Here is a 22496-nt window from a genome sequence, read left to right on the forward strand (position 1 = left end):
GCTATCAATCAAGATATGTATAATATATATCAATCATGATATTGGTAGAAAAAATATTTGTGAGTTGAATTTATAAAATAAAATATATATATATGTAACATATTGCCCAATGCATGTAACACATTATGTGACATATGATATATAATATATAATATAATATATGACATACAATATAATATGGAATGCAAACATTATATAAATACTGTAATGAATATAACAACATATTGCACAATTTATTGAACTAAACCCTGACTAGTGGTTTTGTAGGAATCATTTCATTAAGGCCTGGGGGGGTGGCTGCATCCAACCTTATCTGCCACCTGATTTCCGTTCCCCAACAACAGCTTTTATGTTACCCCTCGGGGTTGGGGAAAACAACATCTAGAATTGCAAACTTGAATAGCTTGCACTGTGGACTATTAATAAGATGTCTTGATAGTGCATTATTAATGTCACACTTCCTTATACAGTATATATGATCATATATCCTGTTTTAAGACAGCGGTCCGTCTTACCCACATAGAAACTCTTGCAGGTTTGGCAAACACTTAAATATATAACATGCTTAGATAAACAATTACCATTAGAAAACCAAATCTTACTCTTTAAACAATTGTTCAAAGTGATGTTGGGTGTATCCAAAATATAATTGCAATAATTACATTGGCCACATCTTCTAGTGCCTGTCCTCTTCACATTAATGTTTTCTGGAATTTAGATTTTAATTCAATTATTCTTTTAAGTTATTTCCAGTTTTATACACGAAGTGTGGCTCATCAGTAATCTTGCTTTTAATGGTCTGATCACTGGTCATGATATTCCAATTTGTGGTAATAATCTTTTTTACCTCTTTTGAATATTTACCATATTGGATAATACATGACCTTGTGTATGTGTTTGTATTTTTGCTCTCAGCCTTCCTCTGACCCGCTATATTCGAACTAATATCTCCTGCGGGTGTAGATTTGGATATACCCACCCCCAAAAGTGGCTTATATTTTAATCCCCATTCATTCTTGACATATCCTGTAATGTCTTTCACCATATTGGGTGGATATCCCTTGTCCAAGAACAATCGGCCAATATATTCCAATTCTTGGTCCACTATATTAAGATATTAAGATTTATAACTACACTTCTCATCCGGTATTACCGGAATTTTTTCAAATTTTCTCTAAGGGTATGAAATTTATACCTGACACCAAGTTTGATATAACAGATACCCTAGTTGAATTAAAATTGTTTATGAGAAAATTAAATTTGGGTATATTTTTTAAAAATCAGAACAGTATTAGCTCAAATCAGATTGAGGGACTCAAGAAAAAGAGTACTTTCACTCCACCCATGTGTAACACACTGACATCTTTTGAAAATGTAGTAAATACTGAGGTATATTCCTTATATAACAAATGTAAGTACAAATACAAAGGGCAACAATTTGGTAATGACATGATGGATGCTATTCAAGCACTGTGTGACAATAATATTCGCATTCTTACTGCGGACAAGGGTGGGGGAATAGTATTCTATGATCAGGAACAATATAAAAGTAAAATTTTCAATCTTCTAAATAATTCCACACAGTATACTCCCTCTTCTATAAATGAGGTCAACATAGCCCACAGTCGAATTGATTCATACTTAGAAGAATTCATAGTGGAAAATAGAATAAATGAAGATCTATATAGATTTCTTAAAGTTGAATTTCCCATTCTGGCGACTATTACGGGCATTCCTAAGGTCCACAAGGATATATATGATCCACCCTTTCGTCCTATCATATCTGGCAGTGCCAGTAAAGCCTTTACCTTTGGACAAGTCATCCACTATAAACTCAAACATATTTATGATATAGTTGAACATATTATGAAAGACTCCTGGGAGTTTTGGGCCTGTTTAAAAGGAACTATGGTCCCCCAGTTTAATTTATGTGACAATAGATGTACAGGATTTATTTTCCTGTATTCCTAAGGATGACGGAATATCTAGATTTATTAGTAGTATGCTTGGGGTGAGTGGACTAGGCCAGGATGACATCTCCCTCCTCACAGAATTTATGGACATTGTTCTAGACCATAATTACATCTATTATGAGGGGAGTATTATAGACAGAAAACGGGGGTAGCCATGGGCACTGCCTGTGCTCCTATTTATGCCAATATGGTACTGTTGGATTGGGAAGTGGAATTCATTTTAAATTCAAATTGGATGTCCTTTATTAAAAGATATGTCCGTTATTTGGACGATATCTTTATACTTTGGGAAGGTGAAGTTGAAGTATTGTATGAATTCATTAGTTACATCAACAATACTACGGATTACCTCAAATTCACCCATCAATATGATAGGCACAGTATAAATTACTTGGATGTCCAGATCTACAGCAAGGACAATGAATTTCACTCCAAAATCCACAGAAAAGATACTTTCAGTAATGGCTACCTGCACTATAGTAGTGCACACACATATAACACCAAGAGGGGCATTATCAAGGGGCAGTGCATTCGTGCTGCACATGACTACTGAGAGACATATAGTGGACCAAGAATTGGAATATATTGGCCGATTGTTCTTGGACAAGGGATATCCACCCAATATGGTGAAAGACATTACAGGATATGTCAAGAATGAATGGGGATTAAAATATAAGCCACTTTTGGGGTGGGTATATCCAAATCTACACCCGCAGGAGATATTAGTTCAATATAGCGGGTCAGAGGGAAGCGGCTGAGAGCAAAAATACAAACACATACACAAGGTCATGTATTATCCAATATGGTAAATATTCAAAAGAGGTAAAAAAGATTATTACCACAAATTGGAATATCATGACCAGTGATCAGACCATTAAAAGCAAGATTACTGATGAGCCACACTTCGTGTATAAAACTGGAAATAACTTAAAAGAATAATTGAATTAAAATCTAAATTCCAGAAAAACATTAATGTGAAGAGGACAGGCACTAGAAGATGTGGCCAATGTAATTATTGCAATTATATTTTGGATACACCCAACATCACTTTGAACAATTGTTTAAAGAGTAAGATTTGGTTTTCTAATGGTAATTGTTTATCTAAGCATGTTATATATTTAAGTGTTTGCCAAACCTGCAAGAGTTTCTATGTGGGTAAGACGGACCGCTGTCTTAAAAACAGGATATATGATCATATATACTGTATAAGGAAGTGTGACATTAATAATGCACTATCAAGACATCTTATTAATAGTCCACAGTGCAAGCTATTCAAGTTTGCAATTCTAGATGTTGTTTTCCCCAACCCCCGAGGGGGTAACATAAAAGCTGTTGTTGGGGAACGGAAATCAGGTGGCAGATAAGGTTGGATGCAGCCACCCCCCCAGGCCTTAATGAAATGATTCCTACAAAACCACTAGTCAGGGTTTAGTTCAATAAATTGTGCAATATGTTGTTATATTCATTACAGTATTTATATAATGTTTGCATTCCATATTATATTGTATGTCATATATTATATTATATATTATATATCATATGTCACATAATGTGTTACATGCATTGGGCAATATGTTACATATATATATATTTTATTTTATAAATTCAACTCACAAATATATTTTTTCTACCAATATCATGATTGATATATATTATACATATCTTGATTGATAGCCACTTTAGAAGGCATTTTATTCCACTTTTAGAAAAATAATCAAATGGCATTATATAACTGTTTTAATAATTTGTGATTTTGCTTATTTAGTATATATAAAATAGTGATTTAGATATTTATTGCTTTTAGATTAGTAGGGTTCAGAAATTATATGAACTATATTTTCAGTGTGGTTATGTAGCAAGATGTATACATTGCATTTGTATGAAATGTGTAAGATAGCACTGTTTTAATAATTGATTTATTGTTTAATTACAATTTAGGGCGGGCTTTTTACTTCAATTATGATATATAAGCGTCATGATTCCATGCTATGATGTTCTGAAGAAGACAGATTTACTTCTGTAGAAAGCGCTCAACCTATTTTATGTCAATAAATTAAGTGTTTCCAGCACAGTATCCTGTATTCCTGGCGTTCATTCACCTTTGGTGTGTTTGCAATTTTGTTGTTTCGCTGGGATTATCATCTTTAGAATGAGCTGATGCAATGCGACTGGGGGGGGGGGTGTCCAGTATCAACTTCACACTAGAGGTGGGCAACTCAAAGCCACCAAGCTTTAAGCAGCTAGGTGGGTGGGATCTAAAAAAAAAAAAAAAACAGTTGCACAAAATAAACAGATAAGCAGCCAAATAGAAGTGCAGAAAACAGTTGAAAATGAGCACTTATCTTTTTTCCAAAATCACAGCAGAGCAAATGGCAGAAGGCCCATCTCACTGCAGCTTTGAAAAGCTTGAGCAAACAAGTACAAACTGATTTAAAACACTATTAAAGGCAGACGAACAGAAACCAGCCAAATTATCCAATCAAAATGACACAGTGTTACAGGAATGCTTCTAGCTTGATTAAACCAGACTGATTCTCCCTCTCACAAAGAAAAGTACAGTTCTGTACCTACCATAAATGTAGATGTTCGAGTGTATACCCAGTCATCACACTTGGGTTATCCTGCCGTCAGGTGGTCCCGCAGTCGGCCCGAATTCCAAAGTCTTAGTCCGGCGTCAGTTGCTGTCGCTTCTTCTCTGACGTCAGAGCGCCAGGGTTATATCAGAGGCATCTGACGCCATTATACATATATATACATATACATATATATATATATATATATATATATATATATATATATATATATATATACACATATACACACACACACACACACACACACACACACACACACATAGCTATAAGGAAAAATACAACAAAACCCTTAGGCACAAGCAAATACACCACAGAGGTAGTATAGAATACAGTGGTAGAGATAAGTTCAGCTAGTTCAGGGATGGAGGGAGGGTAACCTGGACTGCAGCAGGGTATACACTCGAACATCTACATTTATGGTAGGTACAAAACTGTACTATGTTCATCGTGTTACCCTGCTGCAGTCATCACAACTGGGTAGAATCCCAAAGCTAAGGATGGGAGGTGGAGTCAAACAGGGTTAGAGGAGGCTAGAAGGCCCTGCAAAACTGCAGTGGCGAAGCCAGCTCTAGTCTTAGAGTAAAGTGGTAAGTGGTAATGTTTGGTGAAGGTGTGTACTGAACTCCAAGTTGCAGCTTCCAGAATATCCTTGGTTGGCACCCCCCTGAGGAAGGCTGTAGATGTAGCTGCTGCCCTGGTAGAGTGGGGCCTTATGGTAGCAGGAACTGGTTTTCCATGGTGGGTGTAGCAAAAACGTATGCAATGACCTATCCATTTGGAAATGGTCTATTTTGAGATAGCCTTTCCTTGTGATGCTGTAGCATAGGATACAAAAAGCTGGTCAGACTTTCTGAAAACCTCAGTTTTATCCAAGTAGTAATGTAGCTGCCTGTGAATGTCCAAGAAATGCAGGAGTCTTTCTCCTTTGTTCTGTGGATTTGGAAAGAAGGTGGGTAAATGGATGGTTTGATTTAGAGCCACACTGGATACCACCTTAGGCATAAAGGAGGGGTTAGTTCGTAGGGAAACTCTGTCTTGATGAAAAATGAGGAAAGGCTCTACTGCCATTAGTGCCTGAAGCTCTGAAACTCTTCTAGCTGAAGTAATTGCTAGCAGCAGGGCAGTCTTCCATGATATAAACTTTAAGTCAGCTGAGAAAGCTGGCTCAAAAGGAGGTAGCGTGAGTTTTTCCAGAACAAAGTTGAGGTCCCAAGTAGGTGTTGGTGCTCTCCTGGGAGGCCTAATGTTTTTGGCCCCTCTGAGAAACTGCCTTAGGAGTGGATGTGAAAATAAGGGAGGATCTGTGTTGTAGTGAGCAGAAAAAAGAAGTTATGTCCTTACCATAACGTTCCATGTGGAGTGTTCATCTCGCCTTGGTTATTACACATGGGTTCGGAGCCGATCCTCGGCTCCGTGCCGGCCAACTGCAAGCTCTGCATCGAGAAGAAGCTCGAGGACATCTAATACCCACAATCCCCCTCTGCCTTTACCTCAGATCTAGTTTGCAAGCAAACCAGACATAAAGCACGCACACATGCCAACTATATACATAAAATACATATATACAAACATACCCAGTGTATGATAGTAACAGTAATACTGCAGCAGCAGAAGGAGAATACTCCAGACCAGGCACCAAATCGAACGTTCTTCCTAAGGGTGGGAAGGGTGGGAGTGTAATAATCAAGGCGAGATGAACACTCCACATGGAACGTTATGGTAAGGACATAACTTCTTTATGTGAGAGTGTTCAATCTCGCCTTTGTTCTTACACATGGGTAGTGTCCCTAGCTCCATGATCCTGAGGAACTCAAGGGAGAACGTTCTTGAGCACAGTGGAACCAAAGGTTGCCCTATCCCTAGAAACCCTGTCCACTTTGTAATGAGATATAAATGTATGTGGTTTAGCCCAAGTAGCAGCCGCACAAATAGTGTCTAAAGGTAAACGAGCTGCGTGAGCCAAAGATGTAGAAATTGATCTGGTAGAATGTCCTCTAGGTTTTGCTGATAATGTTTGATCAGAAGCTTCATAAACATAAATGATACAGTCAGTTAGCCACTTGAAAGAGTTCGTTTAAGTGACTGCAAGACCCTTTCTGCTGTCAGCAAAAGCTACAAATAGTTGATCAGATTTCCTGTGATCTTTTGTTCTATCCAAATAAAATCTGAGTTGTCTATGGACGTCTAGTTTGTGCAACATATACTCTAATTTATTAGAGTGGTCTTTAAAGAAGGTGGGTAATTCGATGGATTGATTAATATTATTAGTAGAACAAACTTTGGGAGGAAAGGATGGATTAGTGCGTAGGGATACTCTGTCAGAATGAAAAATTAAATAAGGATGTTTGACCGAAAGGGCCTGCAGCTCAGACACCCGTCTAGCAGATGTAATAGCCACTAGAAATAATGTTTTCCATGACAAAAATTTCGAAGTGCAACTTGAAGCTGGTTCAAAGGGTGGTAACATCAATTTAGAGAGTAATAAATTTAAATTCCACGGTGATGTCGGGCATCTGACTGGTGGTCTGATATGAAAGGAACCCTTTAAAAAGGCTTTACAAAGTCTGTGAGCCATAATAGGTGCACCACTTTCCTCTACATGATAGTTAGAAATGGCAGCTAACTGTACTCTTAAGGTAGCCGGGGAAACTCCTTCCTGAAATAATTCAGTCAAAAATTCTAAAATCTTATTCAACGGAGCTGTAACAGGGTCCAACTGATGTGACTCCGCCCAGAAGACAAAACGTTTCCACTTACTGGTGTAAGTCTTTGTAGTGGAAACTTTATGAGAAGCTACCAAAATATCTTGAACCGCCGATGTAAGGGAATTGACCTGGCTAGAAAGGAAGCGGAGCAGCCAAGCTGCTAGATGGAGAGATTCCAGGGATGGGTGAGGAACTCCTGACGAGTGAGTCAGTAGATCTGGCTCTGGGTCCAGCATCCAAGGTCCCGAATGCGGTGATGCAATAGAAAGGGGAACCAAATTTGACGAGGCCAGAACGGAGCAATGAGAATTATAGTCCTCTGAAGGTTGTTTGCTTTCTGTAGAAACTTTGCAATCAGGAAATGGAGGAAAAGCATATAGGAGACCCGGGGGCCAATCGTGCACCAGCGTCCCTGGGGACTTCCCTGGAGGGTAATAGGGCAAAGTAGCTCCTGCATTTGGCGTTCATTGGAGACGCAAACAGATCGCAGGTAGGCTGGCCCCATTTGCGAAAAATCCTTCTCGCAACTGACTGTTTGAGGGACCACTCGTGAGGCAATAGTATTGCCCTGCTCAGCCTGTCGGCTATGACGTTGGATGACCCCAGATGTGCGTTGCGATCAGAAAGCGACGGTGGACTCTGCCCATTGCCAAATTCTCATGGCCTCTCTGCATAGTTGGTAAGACCTGGTTCCCCTTGCTTGTTTATGTACCAGACTACGGACATGTTGTCTGTCTGAACTGCAATGGTCCCTGGAGGAAGAAGGGGAGCAAAGTGTTGCAACGCCAAAAACACTGCCCTCAACTCCAGAACATTGATGTGCAGATTGTACTCCAGATTGGTCCATTCGCCTTGGACTGTCTGTCCCTGAAAGATGCCCCCCCACCCTATCAGGGAAGCGTCCGTGGTTATCGTCGCTGACGGTGTGGGTAGCACAAATGGTCTTCCGCCGGATAGGTTGCAAGTCTGTAACCACCACCTTAGGTGTGATTTGCATGTTTTCGTTATCAATATTTCGTGAGCCAGTGGAAGTTGTTGGAAAGACCATTGTGCAAATAGAAGCCATTGTAGCACTCTCATGTGCAGTCTTCCCAATGGTATCGCAATGAGAGAAGCTGCCATGAGACCCAAAACTTTCAGAACAATTTTTGCTGGGGATTTTCTGGACGACAGAAGAAGGGAAATGTTGAATTGAAGTGCTACTATCCTTTCTGTAGGAAGTTTTAGAACTAACTGACGCGTATCTAATTCCGCTCCTATGAATAAGATATGCTGTGATGGCTGTAGCAACGATTTTTCAAATTTACTGAAATGCCAAGGTGTGTACAAAGTTGTAGGGTGTAATCCCTGGCTTGTATCAGTTGACGCCTGGTGGTGGCAGACAGGAGCCAGTCGTCCAGATACGGAAACACCTGGAATCCTAGGCCTCAGATGAGACGCTACCACTGCCATGCATTTGGTGAAGACCCTGGGGGCTGTGGTCAGGCCAAAGGGCAGGGCTCGAAACTGATAGTGACTGGCTCCTAGCCGGAAGCGCAAATGATCCCTGGACGCCCTGGCCATTTTGATGTGGTAGTATCGTCCTTCAGATCTATTGAGCACATCCAGTCGTCCTTCTGTAAGAATGGAAGGATCGATTGAAGCGTGACCATTGAACTTTTCCTTCTTGACAAAGGTGTTGAGATGGCTTAGGTCCAGAATTGGCCTCCAGTCCCCTGTTTTCTTTGGAACTAAAAAGAACCTTGAGTAAGTTCCGAATCCTATTTGGTCCGCTGGGACTGGTTGGATGACTCTTTTTTCTAGCAGCTTTGAAATTTCTGTAGCTGCTGGCTCTCGCAGATGGGGTGGTACATCTGGGAGCTTTCTTTTTGGAATGGGGGTGGATAGAAATGGAATTTTGTAACCTCTGGTAACAACGCTTTTTACCCAATTGTCTGAGGAAAGATTTAGCCAGGCCTGAGGGTATAAAGCTAAGCGACCCCCGACTGCCTCCAGAGCAGGACAGTCGGGCCTCCTCTCAGGAGTGCTGAAAAGGTTTGCCAGGGAGGTTATCCCTGTCACCTTGGTTTTGCGGACCCCCTCTGCCGCCAGAGCGGCGTCTTCCACCTCTGCCCCCCCCTCTGCCTCTAGAGGGGGCATCACCCTGTGTGTTTGGGAAAGATCCTTGGGGTTTTGAAACCACATTTTCCCACCACGTTGCCCTTTGGGGTACGGTCTGGAAGGGGTCGACAAACGGACTCCGACAGCAGACAGAGTCTTTCCCTCCTGTTCACACCGGGTAAGGGTCTCCTTTACTTTAGGGCCAAAAAGTGTGGCTCCGTCAAATGGGGCGTTAGTAAAGGAAGACTTGAAGGCTTCCGCAAATGAACATAAGCGCATCCAGGATTGTCTACGAAGAGCAATCGCTGAAGCCGCTGCCCTACTCGATCCTTCGGCTGCATAGGATATCAGCCTCATGGACGAGTTCACAATGGACGTAAGGGTGTTGAGATGCGCTGTAACTTTCTCTGAGACAGCGGCATCTGTAGCACCCTGGAGGGTATCTCCCAACTCTTTGACTAGATCCCTCTGTAAGCGTGTAAAATGAGTCAAATAGTTCAGGAGCATAGAAAAAGCAGCTGAACTAAAATGCGCTTCCCGTATCTGTCCATGGTCCTAGAATCTTTGTTAGGCGGATGGACAGATGAGGAAGACTCCGACATCTCCTTTTTCGTGGCGCTGCCACCACCATGGCGTCTACTGGAACTCCTTTGGTGAGGTAAGCTTTGTCCTGTGGTGCCGTGATGTACTTATTTGGCTTCCTAGGGACTGGTTCCACCGTGTCAGGAGTCTCCCGCCCTTGAGCAATCAATTCCATTAACTCATCAAAGGGCGGAGTGACCCAGGAGGAGGAAGGACGGGCACCAAATGCCTTCAGCAAAACTGACTCATCCTCAGAAGGGGGGAGGGCTTGCCAGTCACCTCTCTGTTTAAGGATCTCCAAGATGTCAGAAAAAGAGACATCCTCTGAAGGTGACTTAGGGGACCCTTCTGACTCATCTAAGTCAGTATCAGATGTCAAGGATTCTTGTGGAGAATCCAAGTGTCTCCTCTTACACAGTCTTTTCCTAGGAACTTCTTCGTGGGGAGCATCCGAGGAAGCCTCCGAGGAAGAGGGGGCACCCTCCAGGGGTGGCTGAGACACTGGTGCCCGACGCTTGGACGTGGCCGTGGGTGCAGAGGAAGATAGCGGTCCTTTGTGGGGAGGAGAAGCTGTACCCGCTTATGTGGTTGTCTGGGTAGACAACACCTTCCTCATGAGGTCGAAGGCCCCCGGGTCCCGAGTCGAGGTATCTCCCGGTTCCGAAGAAATGGGAAGAATCCCGAAACAGGAGCCGAAGGCACCGACCCGAGGACGGAACCGAATCGATCCGTGCGAGGCCCGAGAGGAGCGTCGGAACGAAACATCGGTCCGACTCTCGGTCCCGGAACCAGGGCGGATCTTCGCCCGAGACTCCGGTACGGATCGGATGGAGTCGAGGTGAACGGTGCCGACCGAGAAAAAGACGGTTCTGGCACCGAGGGCTCCACAATCATCAGGTCAGCTTCTTCCGGCTCCGAAGACTGGACAGGTCTCGGAGGAGGAACAGGTGGAGATAGTGGTAGGCCTTCAAGTCTCGACATCAACTGAGAGGAGACCGAGATAAGCTTGGATAGGGCCGTATGCTCCATCAGTTTCTGCACCACACGGTCCACATCGGTGTCGGAAAGGGGTCTAGAAGAACGAGTCGAAGGGATCGAAGACGGAGCCGACCTCAGCAGAGTCGGTGGAGGGAGCTCCGTCACCGGTTCCAAGACTCGAGGCTCGGAAACTGCCAACAGTTGAACACTCGGCCCGAAGTCTGTGGAACCGGTGATCTAACTAGACCCGAAGAGCTCGGAGCCGATGACTTTGGCTCTGACGCCGACCCTTCAAGACTTGGATGCCTGGTCTGAAGCATCCAGAGCCTCCTGGAAAGAGGGTTTCAGCAATCCTCTGTCCATCAGTTTCCTGCGCCTATCTGTCATGACCCTCCCACTAAAAGAGTGACAAATAGAGCAGTCCTCTTGTAAGTGGAGAGGGCCAAGACAGTAGACACAGGAACTGTGGTTGTCTGTGACCGACATCTTTTGGCCACACTGACAACGTTTGAAGCCAGATTTTAATTTTTCTGACATAATAACAATAAAGAAAGACAGTCCAGTAAGTAAAAGTCACTTCCAATGAAAAACAGTCAAATCCAGTCATAAGTGTCAATTCCTGTAATAAAGCAGACTACACAAATACTTAGTCAAAGTTATTCAAGTAGGGGTGGTAGGCCCCGAAAAACTCTGTACCCTTTAGTTAAACTAAGTAACTAATCTAAGGAACCGAGATATCTAAGTCCACTCACACACCTACTCTAACTTTTCATAGACTAAATTTAAAGTAATTTTTTGAAAAAGTTTAAACAGAAAGATAAATTCTTATCTGTAAAAGCCTCGAGCTAGTCCCCAGCGATGCGTATGCAGCAGCGGCAAACTAGATCTGAGGTAAAGGCAGAGGGGGATTGTGGGTATTAGATGTCCTCGAGCTTCTTCTCGATGCAGAGCTTGCAGTCGGCCGGCACGGAGCCGAGGATCGGCTCCGAACCCATGTGTAAGAACAAAGGCGAGATTGAACACTCTCACATTAGCTGAGGCGTGGATTTTAACAGATGAAAAAGAAAGCCCTTTGTGTAACATCTCAGTTAGATATTGCAGAATCTGAGGTATGTCAGGCTGAAGGGTATTTTGGCCTTTAGCTTGGTTCCAGGCACAAAACCTTTTCCATTTGTCTGAGTAGGCTTTCCTGGTGCTGGGCCTCCTGGCCTCCAGAATAACATCCATAACAACTTGTGAGAGAGGAGTTGGCTGGTTGCTTAGGTGATTTGCCATGCAGCCAAGTTTAAGGTTTTGAGCTGGCTGTGTAGAATCTGATTGTCTTGCTGTGAGAGCAGGTGGGTAATTTATGGTAGAATCCATGGTGGGCCCAAGGCCACATTCCTTAATAGTGGGTACCAGTGCTGGTGTGGCCAAGTCTGGGGCAATGAGTATCATTCGGGGTCTCTCCATCCTGACTTTCAGTAGCACCTTTGTGACAAGGGGTAATGGAGGAAAGGCATATACTGTTAGTATTTTCCAAATGAAAGAGAGTGCATCCACTTTCCAAGCGTGATGGTGAAAAGTCCTTGTGCAAAATTTTGTTAGCTGATAGTTTTATGGGCTGGCAAACAGATCTATGTCTGGGAGCCCCCATTTTTGAGCTATCATTGCGAATACTTGTGGATCCAGTTTCCACTCGTGGGGATCCATGATGTTTCTGCTTAGGTCATCTGCCAATGTGTTCTTTTTTCTTGGCAGGAATTGAGCTTGTAATTGAACTTGGCAAGACAGTGCTGTGTTCCACAAGGTCATTGCTTGCCTGCATAGATGGTAGGAGTGTGTACCCCCTTGTTTGTTTATGTACCACATTACTGTGGTGTTGTCTGTCCTTATGATAAGCTGTCCCGGATGCAAGAGGTCCTTGAAGGCAGTCAGAGCATTTTGTACAGCTAGCATTTCTTTTTGATTGATGTGCAGATTCCTTTGATCTGCTGTCCATATGCCTTGAACGCACCATCCTGCCATGTGTGCCCCCCAGGCACAGTCCGATGCATCTGTTGTCATAGTTTGGGTGAAAGGCTGACCCTTGCCTGTGACCACCATAGAAACTCCTGTTGAAGGCAGGGAATGACAGTTAACATTGTTTCCAAGCTGTGTCTGTGTTGAGTCCATACGCTTTTTAGGTACCATTGTAATTTCCTCATATGCAGTTTTGCAAATGGTATTAGTAGTATGCAAGATGCCATGAAGCCCAAGGCCTGCAGAGTTTTTCTTGCAGGGAGTTGGGTCTTTGTTGCCACTGTTCTGAAGTACTGAGTCAATTGTAGTTGTTTGTCTGGCGTCAGATAAGCCATCTGGGCCGTTGTATTCAAGCTGGCACCCAGGAATGTCATATTTTGTGAGGGCACTAGTTTTGATTTCTTTTCGTTTACTGTGTACCCTAGACAACTTAGAAGATGTTTTACAAAAGCCAGGTGTTGTAAGAGAATGTCCTTCCTTTCTGTTAGGATGAGACAGTCGTCCAGGTATGGGTATATTTGAATTCCTCTTTGTCTGCAGTATGCAATTACAGGTGCCAGGCATTTTGTGAAGACCCTGGGGGCAGTAGATAAGCCAAAGGGCAGTGCAGAGAATTGGTAATGGGTTGAACCTGCAATGAAACGGAGGTATCTTCTGCAATTTTGTCTGATAGGGACATGCAGGTATGCCTCCTTGAGGTCCAATGTTACTAGCCAAGCTTTCTTGCCCAACATGGGAAGAAGCTGCTGTAGTGTTAGCATCTTGAATTTGGGTACTTGCAAGAAGGTGTTTAAAATTGAAAGGTCCAGAATGTGTCTCCAAGCATTGTCCTTTCTGGGGATTAGAAAGAGCCTCGAGTAAAATCCTTGGCCTTGCTCCTGTGTAGGTACCAGGTGAATGGCTCTCATGTCCATGAGAGCTGTAATTTGGTTTTGTGCCTCTGCCCATTGATTTTTTGACAGGTTTGGCATTCCTTTTATCCTTGGCATTAATTTAAAATTGAATTTGTATCCGTGTGAGATAATGTCTAGGACCCATTTGTCCTTTGTGACGATGCGCCAGTTGTCTGCAAAAAGTGCTAATTTTCCTCCCAAGGGAGCTGCCAAGAGAGTTTTGCTTGGCAGTTTGAGGTTTAAGTCATTGTGTTTGCCTTCTAGTAGTTTGGGACATGTCTTCTCCTCCCTTCTGTGTTGCAGTGCCCCATTGGAGAGGTTTGTAAGGGATTTGTGCTTCTCCTCTGCCCCTTGGGCACCTTTCTTTACCCCTCTGTGGTCTGTCAGAAGCTGGAAAGGAACAATTTTTTGTTGGCCAATTTCTGCTGAAGCGTGGGGGCTGTACCTGTAAGAAATCTTTGACTGCCTGCATAGATTTTGCCTTATCCTCCATTTTCTTTAAAACCTCCTCTGCTTTAACCCCAAATAAGACATCCTGCTGTAAGGGTGTGTCCAGTAACTTTGCTTTAACATGATCAGGCAGAGATTGTTCCTTTAACCAGGCATACCTACATATAATAGACCCAGTAACAGCTGCTCTAGGGGAAGCTTCCAATGCATCAAAACCACATTGTAAAGTATGTTTGCCCACCTGTTCAGCTGCATGCAACAGATCTTGCATTTCCTTGAATTCAGACTGTTGAGGGTGCGTGCCCATCTTTTGTTTTATTTGAGACATTAGGAATTGCTGGTATTTAAGCATGTGAAATTGACAATTTAGTGCTCTCATAGCTAGAGTAGTTGAGGTGTAAACCTTCTTCCCCCACCTATCTAGTGCTCTGGGGTCCCTTTCTGAGAGTACAGGATTTTTAGCCATAGAAGCCTTAGCCCCTTTGGGACCCTGGGAGATTGTCTCTGGATCAGCAACAGGGCTTTTGTAAAGGAATTTGTGTGAGTCAGGCACTCTATAGTATCTATCTGGTTTGGCTGGAGCAGGAGGCAGAGAATCTGGACTTAGACTAGATTCTAAGAAAACATCATCCACAATGTCCAAAACTGGGGGGATAGCAAGTGGTCTGTGCTGGGGGAGTAAAAGAAACTCTCTCAGCCTTTTCTTTGAGTCAGAGTAGTCCTGACCTTCCCAGTGGAAATGTTCCCTCATAGTATGTAAGGTTTCCCCAAAGGAATAATCTTCAGGGGGAGAAGCTGAGGGAATGGAGTCTTCAGCATCAGAATCTTCATAAGGGGGAAAGGAGCAACCCTGTTCCTCAGAGGAGCCTGAGGAAACAGACACTTGATCAGAGGAGGCATAATCCTCCTCTTGTCTAGGCCTTTTGTCGGGGGGGGGGGTTGGGAACCCCTGATCAAAGAAATCAAATCTTCAGCCATTTTAAGCATCTGTTGCTTAGGCATAGGGCCTTGACCTGGAGACTGAAGTGTAGGCTTTGGTTTCAGAGGAATCTTAAGCTTAGCATAAGATTTTATGGTGAAAGTAGTCTGTCTGAAGACACCTTCAGAAACCGAAGGTGTTTCTACAGCACCAGCTCCCCCTACTGCAAGGTCGTCAATAGGGCCTAAAGAAAAAAGCTGCGTCGGCCTAGAACTTTGGAAATTCGGGCCAAGTGCGGGACCGCCTGATGGCAGGATAACCCAAGTGTGATGACTGCAGCAGGGTAACACGATGAACATCAGCTAGGTCCTCTCTAGACAAAAGATTTCACTACAAGCTCCAAAGGTCACAAACAGTAAGGGATATTCAGCTCTAACAGACAACAAAATGGAGACTAAACAGCAGCTGTATAAATTAAACAGATCTGCAGTGAAACAGAAGTGTAGAAAACAGTTAAAAATAAGCACTTATCTTTTTCCAATATCACAGCAGAGCAAATGGCAGATGGCCTATCTCACTGCAGCTTTGAACAGCTAGAGCAAGTAAGTACAAAACAGACTGACTTAGACAGTAAGGAAGGGGAATAATATATAAAGAACAAAAATGTAAGGTTTAGTCTTTAAATACACTCACTACCCACAAGGAGCTAAGAGAAAAGGCAACCATGACTTGCTTGAAGTGCGGCAAACAAGATCGGGGGTAATCTGGAGGGCAGGGGCATCTTGAGTAAGGCAGGAGCTACAGAAATCGGCTTCTAAAACTATAGAAGCGGAAGAGTCAGATCCAAACCCACAGGTTGAATAAGTATGAAAATGACATCAGATCCTAAATTTAATGTGATTGGCTACCAAACAAATGGAAATCAAAACTAAACCAACTATAAGTGAAGTACTGAATATTGGAAAGGAGATAAAAGAACTGAAGGTGAGATCTTTAGAAAAAGGATGGAACAAATTACATAGAAATAAACAGAATTTGTGGGAAAATATGTGCACAATGACGTTCATAAGGAAAGTGGGGTTTAAGGGAATGCAGGGATTTACTTAATGGAGTAAAAGATAATTATTAAAAACAAAACATATATAAGTACTAAATGAAAACATGTTAATATGGTTTGTTTTCTGTTCAAATACTTTATGCACACCTATGTCACCATCTCAAACAGAATTTAATAAAGATGCTAAAAAAAGGAACACCAAGGACACTGAATGGAAATGAACAGCATACCAAGAAAATCATAAAATGAAAAAAAGAAAGTCTGAAGGCCATATTCAATAAAGCCTACCCTAAGTGTACATGATATGTATTCAAGAACATTATCATCACATTTTTGTCAATCAAAGATTACACTAAGTGTACATGTAGCCTACAACTTTGTGGTAACCTTTATAAATCCCTGTTAATACTTAAAGATGGAAGAATATCAATCAGAAGAAAATTAAAATTGAGAGGAAGACGGTGTGAGATATATCTGTGTTGTCTGTTCACTCAAAATCGTACACAACTGGTGTAAGCGTTATTAAATACCAGGGTGATTGAAATGCTGAGTCTGGTTTCTTAGGGCTTACAGCCACAAGGATTACACAGAACTCCATCAAAAAGAATTCAGGCATTCTCACAGAATACAGAAAGTATAGTTGTGTACACTTCTCACAAATGTAGATGTTCGACTGTATTCACTGTTGCAGTCATCACATTTGGGTTATCTGCTTGCAGTAGCCCTCAGTCAGCCTGATTATCAAAGTCTTGGGTCCTGTGTCGCTTGCTGTCTCATCTTCCATGACATCAGGTAGTCAGGGGTATATAAAGCATGCAGATGATGCTATTACATCAGTTTTTCTTGCCCCAGATGTCAGGTGCCCCCTAATGGGAAGCAATTAAATACACACACACACACACACATATATATATATATATATATATATATATATATATATATATATATATATATATATATATATATAAGGCTATACTATACCTCCAACAAAAAAGCAAATGCATCAAAAAGCTTTTAAGCATTGTAAAGGAGAGAAGTATAGCCAAAAGAAGTCAGGGGGCTGGAGGGAGGGTAATGAGGACTGCAACAATGAATATACTCTAACATCTACATTTATGGTAAGTGTACACAACTGTACTACGTTCTTCATGTTTCACTGTTGCAGTCATCACATTTGGGTAGATTCCCAAAGCAAAGGATGGGAGGAGGAATTTAGATAGAATTAGGACCAGCTATAAGGTCCTGCAAGGCTGCAGTGGCAAAGCCAGCTCTAGATTTAGAGAAAATTGGCAAATGGTAATGCTTGGTGAAGGTATGTACAGAACTTCAGGTGGCAGCTTCTAGGATGTCTCTAGTAAGCACACCCCTGAGAAAGGCTGTAGAGGTCCATGCATCCTTGGCTGAATGGGGTCTAATCCCCTGTGTGATAGGTTTTCCATGGTGCTTATAGCAGAAATGAATGCAATGGCCTATCAATTTAGAAATAGTTTGCTTTGAAATAGCCTTACCCTGTGCCCCTATAGCAAATGCCACCAGCAGTTGTTCAGATTTCCTTTGAGGTTTAGTCCTGTCCAAGTAAAATCTAAGTTGTCTGTGCACATCTAAGGAGTGCAGTATCGTTCTCCTTCGTTCTGTGGATTAGGAAAGAAGGTTGGCAGATGAATGGACTGATTAAGGGCCACACTGAATACCACCTTGGGCATGAAAGAGGGATTTGGTCCTGAGGGACACCCTGTCCGCATGAAAGATGATGAAAGGCTCCACTGCCATAAGGGCCTGTAATTCAGATACCCGATACCCTTCTTGCTGAAATGATTGCTAAGAGGAAAGCTGTTTTCCAAGAAAGGAAATTTAAATCTGCAGTAGCAGCTGGCTCGAAAGGAGGAAGAGTGAGTTTCTCCAATACAAAGTTAAAGTCCCAGGCTGGAGTTGGAGCTCTCCTGGGTGGTCTTAAATTTTGGTCCCTCTGAGGAACTGCTTGAGCAGTGGATGAGAGAAGAGAGAGGTTCTGTGTTATAATGAGTTGAAATAGCTGAATCGTGAATTTTGATGGAGGACAGGCCCTTGTGAAGCATCTCAGTTAAGTATTGTAAAATCTGATGTAAATTAGGCAGTGCTGTGCTCATCGTTTGAGATTGGTTCCAGGCACAGAATCTCCTCCATTTTTCAGCATAAGATTTCCCAGTACTAGGCCTCCTTGCCTCTAAGATGATATCCATCACTGGTTTACTGAGGGGTGGTAAAGGAGAGATTAGGTAATTAGCCAGGCTGCTAGGTTCAGTGTTTGAAGTTGAGGGTGCAGAGTCTGGTTCTCCTGCTGAGACAACAGGGTAGGAATCTGAGGCAGGTGCCATGGGGCCAGCGGTGACACTGCGCAAGAGGGGGTACCAGTGTTGGCGTGGCCAGTCTGGTGCAATCAAATTTGTCACTGGTTTGTTTTGTTTGATCTTTCGTAGTACTTTGGAGAGCTGAGGCAGAGGAGAAAAGGCATAAACTAATAGGTTTTTCCAGCTGAAGGACAGAGCATCCACTTTCCAGGCTTGTTTGTGGAGAGTCCTTGTGCAATATTTGCCCAACTGATAGTTCTGGGGGGAGGCAAACAGGTCTATATCTGGGCTCCCCCATTTGCTTGTCAACATGTTGAAAATCCTTGGTTCCAGTTTCCACTTCTGTGGGTCCATGAGGTTTCTGCTTAGTCTGTCTGCCAATGTATTTAGTTTTCCTGGCAGGAATTGAGCTTGTAGATGCACTTAGTAGCTCAAGGCTGTGTACCACAATGCCATGGCTAGTCTGCAGAAGGAGGAAGAATGTGTACCCCCCCTGCTTGTTTATGTACAACATAACAGTGGTGTTGTCCATCTTTACCATTAATTGTCCTTGAAGAATTTGGTCCTTGAAGGCTGTCAGAGCATTCTGTACAACTAACATTTCTTTTTGATTGATATGCAGGTGCATTTGACTTGGGCTCCATTTGCCCTGAATGCTCTTCCCTGCCAGGTGAGCCACCCATGCATAGTCTGATGCGTCTGTTGTTAGGGTTTGGGCGGCAGGGGGTAGTGTGAATGGTAGTCCCTTGTTTTGGTGGCAGGCCTCTGCCCACCAAAGGAACTCTAGGCATAGGCAAGGTATTATAGGAATCATATTGCTTCTAGATCCTGAGAATGCTGACACCATAGGCTTTTTAGATACCACTGTAGTTTCCTCATATGCAGTCCTGCATATGTAATTAGAAGAATGCAGGAGGCCATGAACCCCAAGGCTTGTAGTATTTGTCTTGCAGATAGCAGGGTTTTTACGGCCACTTGTTTGAAGTAGGTAGTCAAATTAATTTGTTTCTCTGGTGTGAGGAAAGACATCTGGGAAGTTGTATTCAAGCTTGCTTCCAGGAATACAATTTGTTGACGGTACCAGGTGTGATTTCTTTTAGTTTATGGTGTACCCCAGACAAGTTAGCACCCTCTGTACAAAGACCAGATGATCCAAACGTATGTTCGGTCTTTCTGCTTGAATTAGACAATCATCCAGGTATGGGTATATTTGAATATTTCTTTGCCTGCAAAATGCAATGACTGGAGCTAGGCACTTTGTGAATACCCTGGGCGCAGTTGATAAGCCAAAGGGCAGTGCAGAGAACTGACAGTGCTTGTAGCCTGCTTTGAAGCGGAGGTATCTTCTGCAAAGATTCCCTGATTGGGATGTGCAGGTATGCTTCCTTTAAATCTAGTGTTGCCAATCGGGCATCTTTGCCTAGCATAGGAAGCAACTGGTGAAGAGTCAGCATCTTGAATTTTGGAATTATCAAAAAGGTGTTTAAGAGTAGACAGGTCCAGGATAGGATGCCATGAATTGTCTTTTCTGGGTACCAGGAAAAGTCTGGAGTAGAAACCTTGTCCCTTTTCCTCTTCTGGTTCCAAATGAATAGCCCCTATACTTAGGAGAGAAAGTACTTGCTTTAGGGCCTCTACCCACTGATTTGGGGGTAGATCTGGCCACCCGCTTGGTGTTGGTAATGTGTGGAAGTGAAATCTGCATCCTTCAGACACTATATTTAAAACTTATGTGTCCTGGGTAATGAGTTCCCAAGTTCTTTGCATGAAGAACAATCTTTCCCCCCAAAGGGGCAGTCAGTTGGAGAAGTGCTTGGAAGTTTTAAAAAGTCATCATTGAGACAGTTTACCATGGGGGGAGTTTAATTACTCCCACATTTGGAAGTGGAGGCTGCCCACTGCTTAGTCCTGTGCATACCTTGGGACTGAAGCCTGGGTGCTCTGCTGGATCTGGGTTTGGACTGAGAAGATCTGGAAGAGGCAGGAAAGGACCAGTTCTTGGAAGGACAATGTCTACTAAACCTTGAAGGTTGTACTTTTAAGAAATCTTAAACAGTTTGCATAGATTTAGCTTTTTCCTCCATTTTTTAAGAACTTCTTCTGCCTTGTTGCCAAACAGGCGGTCCTGATTTAAGGGAGCATCCAGTAATTTTGCTTTAACATGATCTGGCAAGGATTGCTCCTTAAGCCAAGCATGCCTTCTAAGTACAGACTTAGTTACAGCAGCCCTGCAAGATGCCTCTAGTGAATCAAAACCACATTGCAAAGTATGTTTTCCAACTTGTTCAGCTGAATGCAGTAAATCCTGTAAATCCTTATTTTCAGCACAATCAGGAATCAACATAATTTTCTGTTTAAGCAGTCCAATAACATGCTGCTGAAAATTTAACGTATGAAACTGGCAGTTTAAGGCCCTAATGGTCAAAGTTGCAGAAGTGTATACCATCTTACCCCATCTATCCAGTGCCCTGGAGTCTCTATCAGAGGGGGTAGGATTTTGGCAGTAGTAGCTTTAATGCCCTTGGGTCCCTGTGAAATGGTCTTAGGATAAGCAGTAGGATTTTTTAAAAGGAACTTGTGAGAGTCAGTGACCCTGTAATATCTATCAGGGTTTCTGGGAGCTGGAGATAACGGGTCAGGGGCCAAGCTAGATTCCGAAAAGGCATCATCAACAATGTCTAATACAGGAGGTATGGATAAAGGCCTGTGCTGGGGCAGGAGTAAGAAATCCCTAAGCCTATTTTTAGAATCAGAGAAATCCTGACTTTCCCAACGAAAATGCTCCGAGGGTATGCTAGGTTTCACCAAAAGAGAAATCCTCTGGGGGGATGCAGAGGGAATAGATTCCTCAGCATCAGAATCCTCATAGGTAGATAAGGGTAAATACTGGTAATCAGAGGAAACAGAAAATTCAGAATCCTGTTCAGAAGTATCACAAGCAAACTCAACCCTAGGTCTCTTAGAGGGGGAAGGGCGGCTTCCCCTGATTAAAGTAACAAGGTCTTCAGCCATTTTTATCATTTGTTTTTTTAGGCATAGAGGCCTGACCATGCGGTCTGGGCATCAGTTTTCTAAGCATGGTTCGAGTTTTAGGCCTTGAAGAAGAAGATGTGGTGTCAGTTTAATACGCAAGTCAGTAGGCCTGAATACACCTTCAGAAGCCGGTGCCTGCACAGCGGCTCTGGACCCATCCAAGGTAGAGACATCCGCAGGTTCCACAGCTGAAGCATCTTGTGGCATACCGGACTCGAATGGGTCTCAGTAGAGGCCTATGAATTTGAAGTAGCGAGTATAAGGGGCTGCGAAAGCGCCTCTCTGAGCACCGGCGAACTGGCTTAGGAGAAGCGTCTGCAGCTTTGGACCTCAGCGGCCTGTCTCTGTCTTTACCTTTGTGTTTTTTTGGAATGTATGCAGTTGGATGGCTTACCGAAGACATATCGGGATAACTGAACCGAGCACCAAAATATTTAGAAGCGTAAATATACCGATGATGGATAGTTTGTGGTTTAAACAAGGCACAAAACCGACAGTGAGGTACGTCGTGGTCAGGGCCTAGGCAAGGAATACAGTAAGAATGAAAATCTTTAGGAGGTATTTGCTTTCCACATGAAATGCAATTATTTACTTTTACTGACATCAGTTTAGAGCAAGAAAAAGTTTCCGCAATGGGGTACTTAGTTTTGAGTTGAAGCCTTTGGTTCTGAAACTCGAAAATGAAAATTTCAGGAGTCGGCCGACCAGCACTTGCGAACTGCTTCTGCTTCAGGCACCGCATGGCAAGACAGACTGATGTAATGGCGTTGGCTGCATGTTTTATACCCCCTGAAGACCTGACGTCAACGAAGAAGAGAAAGCAACTGACGCAGGACACAAGACTTTGTTAATCATGCCGACTGAGGGCTACTGCAAGCAGATAA

At 43.0% G+C, this 22496-nt stretch overlaps 1 protein-coding gene across 2 annotated transcripts in view; it reads right to left on the reverse strand.

Annotated features, from left to right (window-relative positions):
* Positions 1-22496, reverse strand: part of KDM4A (lysine demethylase 4A) — a 2334711-nt gene that overhangs the window by 1823351 nt on the left and 488864 nt on the right. The gene's annotated exons all lie outside the window — the stretch shown is intronic.

The sequence above is a fragment of the Protopterus annectens genome, chromosome 10.part0 (genome assembly GCF_019279795.1).
Source record: "Protopterus annectens isolate FY-2018-M chromosome 10.part0, PAN1.0, whole genome shotgun sequence".
Lineage (NCBI taxonomy): Eukaryota > Metazoa > Chordata > Ceratodontiformes > Protopteridae > Protopterus > Protopterus annectens.